This window comes from Gigantopelta aegis, unplaced genomic scaffold (genome assembly GCF_016097555.1).
Source record: "Gigantopelta aegis isolate Gae_Host unplaced genomic scaffold, Gae_host_genome ctg4700_pilon_pilon:::debris, whole genome shotgun sequence".
Classification (NCBI taxonomy): Eukaryota; Metazoa; Mollusca; class Gastropoda; order Neomphalida; family Peltospiridae; genus Gigantopelta; species Gigantopelta aegis.
The window spans coordinates 20,545-34,151 of NW_024533996.1; positions in this window are offsets into that span (position 1 = coordinate 20,545).

Below are 13,607 nucleotides of genomic sequence, written 5' to 3' on the forward strand. Positions count from 1 at the left end.
CTTGTTTTGTGCCTTTTTTTATCATGTATTTCTCAATGTTGATCCATTTGTAGAGTGTGTCAGAACAGTCAGCTGACAGCATCACTTTGTTCTTGAGTAGCTTTTACAGGAGATAATGGAAGTTGATTGTTTGAATTGGGAGGAGTTGCGGTTCATAGCCTTGTCTTCACCTTTACTTAGTGACACAATTGTCAATGACCTTCTATGTACTAGTGCATTACCTAATATGTTAATAAGCATAATAAATATTAGTTTGTGTGAATTATCATTTTAAAATATGTTCTTAGTGTTTATATAAGTGCTATAATTAGTTTCTAAATTAATTCCATGACTATGTAGTTGCTATTGTTAACCACTACATGGTTGCCATGGTTATTACTAATACTACTTAGGAATGAGTACTTAATTATGCCCACTGTAAACATGAGGTTAGAGTTAGTTGAGTTAAATGTTTCCACCTTCCTTCATTGTAAAGTGATAAATAAAGTAGGGGGAGATGAGTGTGGTTATGCATGGATAGCGATCTCTATCAACTGTTTAATTATGTAATGATGTTTTGTCCTGCATGTAATATTAAGTTCTGAAACCTCAAGATGGTGGACTTACCCTATTTTGTTTGTACTGGTGTATGCTTTAATGATAGCAACTAGTGTAGTCAATTTAGTTTTGTATCTATTGTGTATTGGTGAAGACTGTTCTTTAAACTTGTTATGCAACCAATAGAATGTCAAATCAAATAAACTCTTATTTGTTATTGAAATGTTATAAATCACAGATGTTCTGGTGTGGACTTTTTAATAATACACTTAACAAACTGTTCAGAATATTTTTTTCTCTCTAGTCATAATGAACGTCGTACACAATGGGAGGATCCTCGCCCTTCAAATAATGGGAATTTCACCTCGTCCTGTGGAACACGCTGGCCATTGCCGCCTCACAATTTCTCACAACCTCCGTACAATCCAGGAGGACTAGGTCCCCATCCACATATGGGTCATCAAACCAATGACTCATTATCACCCACATCAAATGCGTCATATTAACAACCAATCTCTTGACATGACTGGATCAGAGAATGACAATCGTCATCTCCACCCATTATGTCTCATCAATACTCCCAGTCTTATGGTGGACCCTCTATGCACCGACCAATGGCTAGTCAACCAGTCCATGAGTGGCATTTTGGTCATGGTCATATGGGACTTCACCCCCAACTCCAACCAAACGTTCTTATGATTTATCAATGATGGATCATACTGGCGCCAGTGTTCCAGTAACTCTTTCAGAGTGACCTTATCTCAGTGAACATGCTCGACAAGCCTCTCATGATTCTGGGACTGGGTTATCCATACCAAGGTGATCAAGGCATCATGGAATTTGACGAAGGATTTGAAGGAGGACTTCACACAATAGCCACCTATGGGCTCAAACCAAGGACTAAGGCAAGATCAAAACCTTCAGGGACCAGCAAACCATCACAATCTGATGGAACACCTACAGAGTACAGGTGAAATTAGAACATCAAGCACCAATGGATTTTGGTAATGACATGTTAGGTGAGTTTGGTAGTGCTCATACCAATCACTGTTCGGGAAGTAGCAGTGCAACATAACTACCGTGGGTATAAACTTAGATCTTCCTCCGAGTCTCCTCCATGGCCTCACTCCTTTCTTCTTCACACTACACAACCTTTATTCTATCATTGTGCACACTTTTTTTCACTGTTATGACTTAGTTTAATCATGTATTGTCTCATCATTCAGCCTGTATTTCTCAATGTAGTGCGTGATTTATATATACTTAGATACACTGATAATTATTACGTGGAATGATATACTTGCAATTCTTGGTTTGTTGGTTTTAGTGATTGTTTCTGTAGTTGTGTTCATCCCCTCTTACAATATTGTCAATGTTTTGTGTTTTCCATGTCAGTTTATAGCAGTTAAAAATATTTCTTTATTTTTGCTTTTTTGAGAATTAATTTTGCACAGTTTATAATATCATGAAACTATATTCATTGTCCCTGTTTGTTTTAAAATATATTCCTTATATACACAAATTTTCATACTACATGCATTGAAGATAAGTGCAATGATCGAGTTAAAACAATTAGGATTATTTTTATAACTGCATGTGCTGAAATAGGGATGTTACCCGCACCTGATTACTGTAAATCCTGTGACATATAAATTAGCAGGTGATTGAAAGTGGTTCTTTAATATATAAGACACTAATACACTTCTATACATAATACTAAGTATTCTATTTTATTGACAGTCCATAATGGAGTTTGTCTCCTTGATCCTTCAGTATTAAGCAGTCTTTACTTGATACACCTAATTTCTTTTCTAATATTATTCTGACACTGGTTCATTGATCCCTGGTTTCAGTTGTAACCTATTCTGACCTGAAATAGTCTCATTCCTATACTGTTCACATGTTTGAGTGTCTACAAATGAAGCTAAAAGTGTTGGATCCAGATGATATTGATTATCAACAGCCTGTGACCACTCTTGAAGCATTTTGCAATACTTGGGAGGTAGAAGAGAGACAGGCAGCTCTGCCATATGTAGTAATATAGTAGATTGACAGAGAAGAGAGAGGGGGGGAGGTGTCGATAAATTGCTAGTGATGGTAGTTGTATAAGTTCATTACTAGAAGCAATCCACAATGCACCATCATAAGTGATAGCTATATCACTGATACCAGACTTGCTAATATCAATCGAGTAAAGATACTGCTTGTTCCAAAACACTGCCAGCGATAACACATTCAAGAATGACACTATATCCATCTGGATGGATACAAATACTAGTAGGATTTGTTAAGAGGTCTTTTCATATGTAAATTTAAATTTCCCATTGATGTTGTACACTTTGACTAAGTTTTTCTTAATGTCACAAACATGCAGGCATCCATCTGGATCAAATGCCCTGCTTGAAGGATACACACTTCGAGTTAGTTCATGAGATAACTGCCCAGCAGGATAGTACACCAGTACACCATGAAATCTTCTAATATACGCCCCTATGTAAAACCATACCATCTGGTCCAATACATATGTCACTAATGGAGCTAAGGTGTTCAGCAAATTGACACGTTACATCTCCATTTCTGTTGTATTTAGTTACACCAGCTTTGTCTACAGCAAAAACTGCATCGTTATCGATTGCAACAGAAGAATACGGCAGGTTCTTGTAGGATGTAACTTGTGCTTTTTGTAGTGACATTAAGAAAGGCCAGTCCATTTTGAGACAAAGTAGGAACTATGCACAGAGTCAGGGAGCCCTGATTGCAAGCAGATAATGATCCAATTTGAAAGTTTTGTTTTTCAATGATGTAATATTCCTAGATTATACAAAAATTTATTGCGATGATTATACACTAGACCAACTTACCAGAGAAAGAGACGAGACGATATATCACTGTAAGAACCTTTAGTTTTGCGACTTATATAGAGAAAGGACATGATCAACTATATACAGGTGAGATCCACCCTCTTTGCAATGCAGCAGGCGAGCCCCGCCTTAACACAATTTTGACAGTGCACTCTTAGTAGGTGTGGCTGCTAAGTCATCCTCAGGAAGACCGAACGGCATGCCTCATTTAGTAAGTAAATCCGACTAAAATGATTCAAATTAACCTTGTTTCTTATACAGGACTATTTATTTGCTAGTATAGCTAAAGGAGAACTCAATCGCTTGATTGCTCTGTTTAAAAAAAAACACCCAACTCACACAGTTAAATGCTACTGAAGAAGTGAGGCCTACAAAAAACATAGAGTTCTTTCTCTCTTTCCCTTATTATTTTACATTGTGATACAATAACTTAATGTTGATAGTTACATCATAATGACATGTATATGTACATTATGACATGTACTTACATCCTGCCTTAAATTCTTAGTCAAAATTCCTTGTCTGTAAATGTAGTATCTTTTGTTTCCTGATCCTGTCACAATATTAGACAACATAGTTATGACTGTTAGGCTGTTAACTAATTAAAGTAGAATTGCTGTAATTTATAATCCAATTATCTAATTGATTATAATCGTCTAGGAAGGTATATCATTACTTCATTATGCTGTACTTCAGGATAAACCTGATATAGTCATCTATTTAGTGAACAATCCTGAATGTAAACTCACTCCACAAGACAATGTGAGAAATTAATTTATTCTTGTTTGTTAAGTGCTGATGTTTACTAGTCTAGAGCTTATTAATGGTAGCTATTCTAGGTCACTGTGGTTAGTGCTAAATGTTTACTAGTCTAGAGCTTATTAATGGTAGCTATCTTAATTTGCTGTAGTAAGTACTGATGTTTTCTGCTAGTTTAGACCTTACTAGTGGTAGCTATCCTAGGTCACTGTGATGTTTACTAATCTAGAGCTTACTAATGGTAGGTTACTGTGGTAGTTACTACTGTGTAATAACATTACAACCATAGTAATTTAGAAAACTTCCATTAGTAAAGTTTAGTCTAGTAGAAAAACACTTAGACAACTTGACACACACACAAGTTCTAATATTTTACTATATCATATTCAATTACATTCTAACAACACTTCCATTTCAGCATTATGGTCACACACCACTTCACATGGCATGTTTCCATGACAACTCACGAATAGCTCAACATCTACTAGCTAAACTTAACTCCAAAGAAGTGAATACTCAAGACAAAGTAAACTACAAATATAAATGAACAAATAAGACATTATCAGTTTATTAAGCTCTGACTAACATAGTGATTTTTTCTTTTGTATTTGTACAGTTGGGTTGGACTCCTCTACATCATGCTGCCCGTGTAGGAAACTTAGATTTTGTGTAAATTACTAGTAAAATATTATGCTAAATTGGACATTAGAAAAGAAAAAGTAAGAAAGATAGATAAGTAGATGAATGAATAGACATACTAATATTTTTTTTTTTTTTTTTTTTTTTTTTTTGAAAAAGAGTGATAAACATTTTCTTCTTTTATTATCAGCTTGTAAGACAGCGTACATTATCTGACTCAAACATGGTTTTCTAGACATACTCAAACACTTTTATGAATCTATGTCATCTTCTGTTACACCATCACCAACTGAGGTATGATAATATACCATATTTGGTTATTACACTATACACTACCATATATGGTGTGAATGATTACTCTACTGTATGTGTGAGTATATTGTTAGTGAGTAAATGTTGCTGAACTAATTTGTTGTATAATGAGACAAATGTATCTGTAAACAAAAATGTAAACACTTTTTCGTAAGGGAGAGGAAGGATTGGGTTGAGTAAGTAGGCATTTACTCGTGTAATCTATATTATGTTGAGGGTATTTTATCAATAATGAATAGATGAGAAGGTTTACTCTAAAAACAAACTTTATATTTTGGTAGTGTTTGTTGTTAATGTGTACATGTACTTCACATGTACATGTACATGTATTTTAGATGTACATGTACATGTACTTTAGATGTATATTACATGTATTTTAGATGTACATGTACATGTACATTACATGTATTTAGATGTACATTACATGTATTTTACATATAACATGTGTATCTGTGACCTGACAAGTCCTGTTATATATTATAGTGTTTTGCTCTACACCATCCTGACATTGTTACATTTAGCTGCTCTCAATGATCATCAATCAATTATTGAATGGCTTAAACATATATTGTATCCATCAAATGTGAAATGTCAAACGAGCGGTACATCAAAATGGAGAGGTAGATGGATGAATGGATGGACAATTGGACACACAAATGGATGGACTGGCTATATAATGAAGTAAATCTGTTTATCTATTCTCTTATTAGATAACTATAGAGGAGTTGGCAGAAGACACAGCTGCTGCTCGAGGTCATTCTGGATTAAAAGCAAATTTGTTGTCATATCGTCAGGTATCCTATCAATATCCTCAAATTTATTCATCATTCAATGTAATATGAACCCATATACTTTCATAATGAACTGAAAGTTAAATATTGATATAAACATTATCAAGAAATCATAAAACTTCTTATTTTTCCTTTCAGCAATATGAGTCATGGATAACATGATATATGTCATGACCACGCCCCCTTGAATCACGTCAAACTCTGTCTCTGTGGTCCACTGACAGTGGAAAAACCAGTCTAAGTGACGCCCTAGAACGAAGCAATCTGCAGCTTCTGTTAGGTTGGGAACCAGATGTGACAACAGAGGGAGAAGGGAAGAAGAAATATACATATAGCATTGACACAAAAGACATCCATATATCTGGACACGCTATACATCCATATATGGGATTTCTCTGGTGACATTGAAAGTTTTATTACATATCACTATTTTCCTTACTACTGACCACACTATGTACATCATTGTCCTAGACCTTCGCCATTCTTTGCCTGAATTACGCTCCGAGCTTGCATATGGCTAAGTTTGATCAAAATGCATAACCTAGGCCAGACACCTCCGTATGATCATAGACCTAGAGACGATAGTCTGCCATTGTCACTTCAAGTACAACCTAGAGCTGCTACACTAGGTCGGAGTCGTACTATTTCTGTTCCAGTACCGTCAACACTTCGATCTCGTATTCATAGTGCAAGTTCTACTTTGAAACCATTGTCAAAATTTAGTCAATCTGTGTCACAAGTAGATCCATTGCGCACACCATCTCATAGTGCCCCAATTGAGCTAACTAAATTGAATCCTATCACCTATCTTCGCCAGTTCGTGCTGAGTTACCTTCGTCCTCTCTCTGTCCTGTCCCAGTACTTATAGTTGGGTCTCATTTTGATCTCCTGGTTGATTCACAACGAAGTGAAGTTATAAGTCAATTTGAGAACTGTATTCTGGTGAGTTATCGACCAAATTTCATTCTTCAGTTGATGTCATACCTCAGTTATTTCCAGTCAATTGTCACAAACCAAACAGCTCTGAGATTAACATCTTAAAGAACAAATAACTGCTGTACGCATTACAGATTTAGAGGTATTGTAGATGCACACACACACACATCAATATATCATGACTTGACATTTCTTTTGTACACAGAACCAGCTTTTGTATCCAAGGATATTTGAGAAAGTAATAAAAAAGATTGAGTCTTTGAAAACTACAGACACCTAATACTAAAGTAAACCACAATATTGTACATGAATATACAGTGTTACTCTAAATTGTAGGTGATGAAATTTAATGAAATGTGTAGCCTGATTAAAACTCACATCAATCAACTTGTCTCTGATCGGCAAATTACATATATTTTAAAGTGTCTGTCTCAAATAGGAATGGTAAGACTACAATTATAAATGTGTTGTTATGAATCTACAAATATATATTAGTTTGTCAAACTTATTTCATCATCTCTAGATTATATACATTGAACATGGTGCTCTCAATCAATGGGTCTTATTGATCCATCCTGGTTATGTCAAAGACGTATTGGGACAAGCCTTAGCTCCACCTACCTACCCCTCCTCACTTCTCACAAGCTATCAAAGTCACATGTTAACAGAGAGCCAAATACATCAAAATTGGGAGGTCTGTACTGATCGGTATTTTACCTGTCTAGTCCTCGATCTTCTACACACCAATTTGAAGTGTGTCTAAATCTCGAAACAACGATGTTTACCAATTTCCTTCCTTTATCACTAAGGAAATGGACGTAGCTGATGATAGATGGAGAGTGGGACCCTCCCTTTGTAGCGTACATAGGACGTCGACTGTCGTTGTGTGCTGACAACACAGATTTCTTTCCTCCTGGCTTTTTTCCTCGACTACAAGTTCAAATTTGTTCATTATCTTCACCTAAAGACCCAATCCATCTTTATCGTAACAGTCTTATAATTGATGCTACAAAAATGCAATGTCAGGTCAAATTATCACCAGATAAACCGATCTATTGACTTCATTGGGAGAGGTCACTGATCTCTATGCAGCCTCAAGTTGTCTCCAAATGATTGATCACATTCAGAGCTTAATGGCTACACTTAGCCGCCAACTCTGTCCCTCTGTGTTTTTCAATGGAGTATCCTCAGTGCCTAAGACCTTCAAGACCACTCCCCTTCTCTAGAGGCTATTCTGTGACTGACATTATAGAAGCTAGTCATCAGAGTAAAGTTTTTGTGGAACAACACATTGGGTGATTAGAATATGTTGATGATCTTATGTATATGGGAGACGAAAAGTTGAAAAAGAAGTGTGCTGGTCGAGGAGCAAAGGTGACCTTTTTGCATGACGAAAATATTGAGAAGTGGAAATATTGTTATCTGATGATCAGGAGCAAGCAGTAAGTTATAATGTATACATGTACAAATATCTGATGTGTGTATTAGTTACATGTGTTATGTGATACAGTTAATTTACACTAATTTGTAATGTAATTTGAAAAGGGCATCGCCCATGGATTGTTGACTAGTGGTTACACTACTCGTGAATTCATTGGGAAGAGACATTACATTGTCAGTATTTATTGCTTGTAGCATGAGTTATATTACATGTATATCATTATAGGGATGGAAACAGTTAGCTAAAACACCTTAATCTCTCAGAGTACATTGAGTTACTACAAAAGACCACAGTGAGCCTGCTAAAAGATTGATTCTCAAATGGGGAGAGAAAACCACGCTGGACTGTTGATAGTCTGTTGTATGCATTACAAGTGTATCCAATCGTAAGGACGTCTATAACTTCATCCGAGCTAAAACAGATACAAAATACACTGAGACAGAGTGTTCTAAGTAATGTCCATTAAGTTAAGGTGTGCAATTGAATCAAGTATAATCCTTTAATTATAGTTCAAAATTAATATCAAAAGGAAATAATAATATAGTAAGAATATTAATTATATGTGTCTAGGTACTGTGTAACAAGCCATTGTTGCATATAGCATCTTAAAACAAAGGAAGTATTCAAATTTGATCACTACATACAAAAAATTATTTACTCTCAACTACTAAAGTAACAAGGATTTGGTAGTCCATACCGGCCAATAGAATCATTATCCAACAATACTTCACGCAAAAGAAAACACTTAAAGTTTCTCTGAAGCCATGCCTGTTTTCTGAGCAACCATTAATTCAATACTTCTACGCTGTTGAAGGTTCAAGTGAAAGGGTTAATAATTTAGAAGGTGTTTTAACAAACACAGTTAAAGCTCTTTCAGAAGCAATCATAAGCAACAAGGTTGCACCATCATGTATCAAGTAATCACCTAAACAGTAGTGATTCTCTAAGACCCACACCCCTATAATGAAGTACCTGTTGAGACGCAGGCACTTGGTCTCCACACTCCTGTATTGCCATCTTCAATTGTTGTACTGTGTTATTGCTCTCCATTCGTAGATTCATGTCTTACCAGTGTGTAGTCGAACAAGAACTGAAATAGGAATTCCCATTTTAGTGAACAAGTGAATGGACACGTTGTCATTTGATATCACGTCACTTAATAGAGTTGAATCCTCTAATATTTGAGCATTGCATGTTAAGACTTGATGTTCTGGTGGGATTTCTAGTATCTGATACACAGCAACCTTCATATCTAAGACATTTCTATTTGTCATATAGTTGACAATGACATGTCTTCCAGTGATAGTATGACCGAGGCAGATACAAGAGAAGGCTTGTTTGGTAAAAACTTGGACTGTGCTACCATTCCTAATAGAATATTGAGACAAACTGAGTTCTGGATTGACAACTTGACCATTGTACACTAGTGTGAGATTTGATCTTGTTATCTTCAAAATTTGTTCTAATTTGTCCTGTAAAATGCGCGGCCTCGATCACTTGTACTTAAACCTTCAACTTTTTATTACTTCATTTGTGGACATATTCAAAGCCATAACATGCATAGATGGCATTACTTTGAAAGTGACCAACAACAAGTCGAGTCCTGTTGGATCCGATACTCACAAAGCAACAAAGCATCATTATCAAGATCTTTTCCACCAAAACACTAAAGATTTATGTCGTCAATAGGATAACCCTCTCGCTCCTATAACTTTTTCTTTATATCTCGGACACGATCAGTGCTTGTAGCCAGCAAAGTAATGGTGTTACCAGTTAATGTGTACGAACTAAAATTGGCATGGATACTTGTCGAGATAGTGATGGAGATACTGTGGAAGACATCTGAGCCAATTGTACCATATGTACTGTACATTGACTAGGTAGGGTTGCATGATTTAAGTGTCTTGTCATCGTCTAAGTGTTTCCCTTGAAAGACAAGCGATGATGAGATGTGTCAATGTTCTCTTTTGATTGAAGCTCATTTTTAACATCAGCTACAGTTTGGTAGATAGGAGGGATATAAGAATAAATGTATGACCATTCAATGTCTTAACAAAAAGATGCATTCGTGAGGCCAGCAGAGAATATGAGCTGTAGAGTACAATTAAACGTGATGCCGTTAATCACAAAGCAAGCGGCCATCTTGAAGTTGCGAGCCAGCACAAATGAGAACTTGTTGATCACATTGGGATCTCTTCTGAGCAGCTATAATTGTTTTAGTCGTGTCATAAACGGATTCATTAGAATCAACATTAAATTTAAGTTGTTTTCCAGTTGAGTATTAATTGTTAATTGTAATTGAGATGGGGGTTTGCCTCACGGGTGGATCAGTTGGAGCATCCAAGTACGCTTTCCTGGAGGATCTTTGTGTTACTTTTGTGGTAATACAACCTTGTAGATGTTGGCCCCTGTGGTGCAGATAACTAATGTTTACTTGTTTATGTGCTGGGGTATCAGGTTTGGGTTGAGAGAGTAAAGTTGTTTCAGCATTAACTTTAATGACTAAGTGTACACCGTTGACTCACGTTGAATGTTGTAACTAGATAGTTGACGATCATCAGCTAATGTCATTCCTGAAAAGATCAGTTGTTGCTGTTCCAAAGGTACACCTTCTTTTCTTTGATTCTCTGTTGATAGCTGCCACTGTTGAGGTTGTATCCACATCAATTGATATAGCACGACCTAGAGAGAGAGAGAGGAGGCAGAGAGGAAGGAGGGAGGAGAGGGAGAGACAGAGAGTAACCAGTTTATTTCATAGACTAGTACCAACTCTACCTGTAAGTGTTTTAATAAAAATTCTCAATCATTTCTCCTCTCTTTAACCTCAGTAACAATCAAATGAACAGTTTCACCACCTATGATATTACATGAATGTATTGTTGAACTGTTATCTAGTGCCTGACCTACAAAGGAACAAAACCAAGAATCATCAGTGGGTGTGGCACATCTATATGGGACTATATAATGCTTATTTTACCAGTACTTCCCCCTGCAAGGAAGGAGGAACTGGTTATGAAACACGATGAATTATTTTATAGCAAATAATAATTTATAACGTATAACAACTATACTGTGAAGTAAATTGGTGGGTGTGACCAGCTCACCACTGTGAACGAGTTTTGTTGATCAGGAGGAATTCCCTCCTTCTCATAGATTTTGGCTTTGAGTTGATAGACAGTACTAGTTGGTTGGATATCTACACCAACGATCGACCACTAAGTGTCTGACAAAAATTTGCATTTCTCTCGTCGTTGACATGTTGTACAATTAATCACATGACTTAGGTTAATTAATAAGTTAATAATAATAATTAAGTAGAGTATGTTGGTATTCACCTACGATCTACTGAAATATACTGATTATAGTGGAATTTTCACACTACTCAGTATATTTCAGTATATCACAGTATTCAATGGATTAACAATAAAACATTACAGCAGCTAAAAATACTTAAAATATAATGTAAAAAGTAAAGCAAGTTTGTCTATATTACAAATTGACACTAACTCGTCTTGACACATGCACATATTCCCCCTCTGTGTTTACTTACTTCACCTCAGCTATAAAACATTTTTTGCAGTATATATTTGTCTTGGCACTCCTTCAGTATTTGTTCATGATCACCTCGAAAATAAAACAGTTTCCTGCATGTTGTTTAAAAATTTTTCTTGGTACCACACACACATATCCCCTTCAAAGTTTACTCATTTTAGCTATAACAATAAATAACAATTTATAAATTTGCTTCTGCATAATTATATACACATATCCCCTTCAATTCACATCAGCAGTATAAATTGAGATTTTTGGTCTAGAGTCTACCATATATATTAAGATATATATAGCTATAAAACTTTATATCAGTTCAACCCAATTGTGTGCACATATTGGAGATCTAGAAACAATCTGCTTTGAATAATTCGTATCAGAATTCTTATTCATTTGGTTTTGTTCATTTGTAGGTCAGGGACTAGATAACAGTTCAACAATACAGTCCATATAATATCATAGGTGGTGGAACTGTTCATTTGATTGGTTACTGAGGGAGAAATGATGAGAATTTTTATTAAAACACTTACAGTTATAGTTGGTAATAGTGTATGAAATAAACTGGTTACTCTCTCTCTCTCTCTCATCAAATACTAATGCATCCAGAAATAGAATAAGAATGTAGTTGTATGAAGCCATTATAAAACATAACTAGTAATACCTATACCTGACAACAGGAGTTAGCACATTTAATAAGTTAATAATAATAATTAATTAGAATATGTCGGTATTCACATAGAAATGTATTGATTATAGTGGAATCTCCACACTGCTCAGTATATTTCAGTAGATCATTACTATTCAAAGATTAAGGAATCAGTGACAATAAACAGTATAGCAGTTAAAATACTTCAAATATAAAGTAAATCATGTAAAAGTAAAGTAGTTTGTCTATATATTACAAATTGACACCAAGTCCTCTTGGCACATGAACATATCCCCCCTTCTGTGTTTACTCACCTCACCTCGGCTATAAGCACTTTCTGCAGTTTCAAACATTTGTCTTGGCATATGCACACCTTCCCTTCTGTGTTTACTCACCTCAACCTCACCTCACCTCAGCTATAAACACTCTTTCTGCAGCATAAAAATTTTGCATCGGCACCTTTTAAGTATTAACTCACCTGGCTATAAACAATTTCCTGCATGATGTATAAAATTTGTCTTGGCACACATACCTGTTTAAAAATTTGTCTTGGCACATACACTCACATATCCCCTTCAAAGTTTACTCATCTTAGCTCTATATAAATAAGACTTTTATAAAATTTTGTTTCTGCATATATGCACATATCCCGTTCAATTCACATCAGCTGTATATATCAAGAGGTTTTATGATCTAGAGTCTACCATATATTATTAAGATATATATAGCTATAGAACTTTATATCAGTTCAACCCAATTGTGTGCACATATTGGAGATCTGGAAACAATCTGCTGTGAATGTGATTTAACTAATCACAGAACCCTAATATCACAAGGTACACTTGATTATATTATAGATTTATATATTCTTTATTGTCACTCCAGAATTGATATAGTACTGGAAAATGATGTCATTTAGTCTAGCACTGTTTGTAATGTTATTTCAACACTTACCACTGCTGAACCACTTCTTCACATATTGTTCAATTAACACAAGTGATCAAGGTTATGTAGTGGTAATGTATCAATACAAAATAACTTGGTTCTTAATTTGACACAGAGGAACTATGTACTGTACAATATGACCTTTTGTCTTATTGGAAATGTCAGTAATATTATATTAACAGGACTCACTG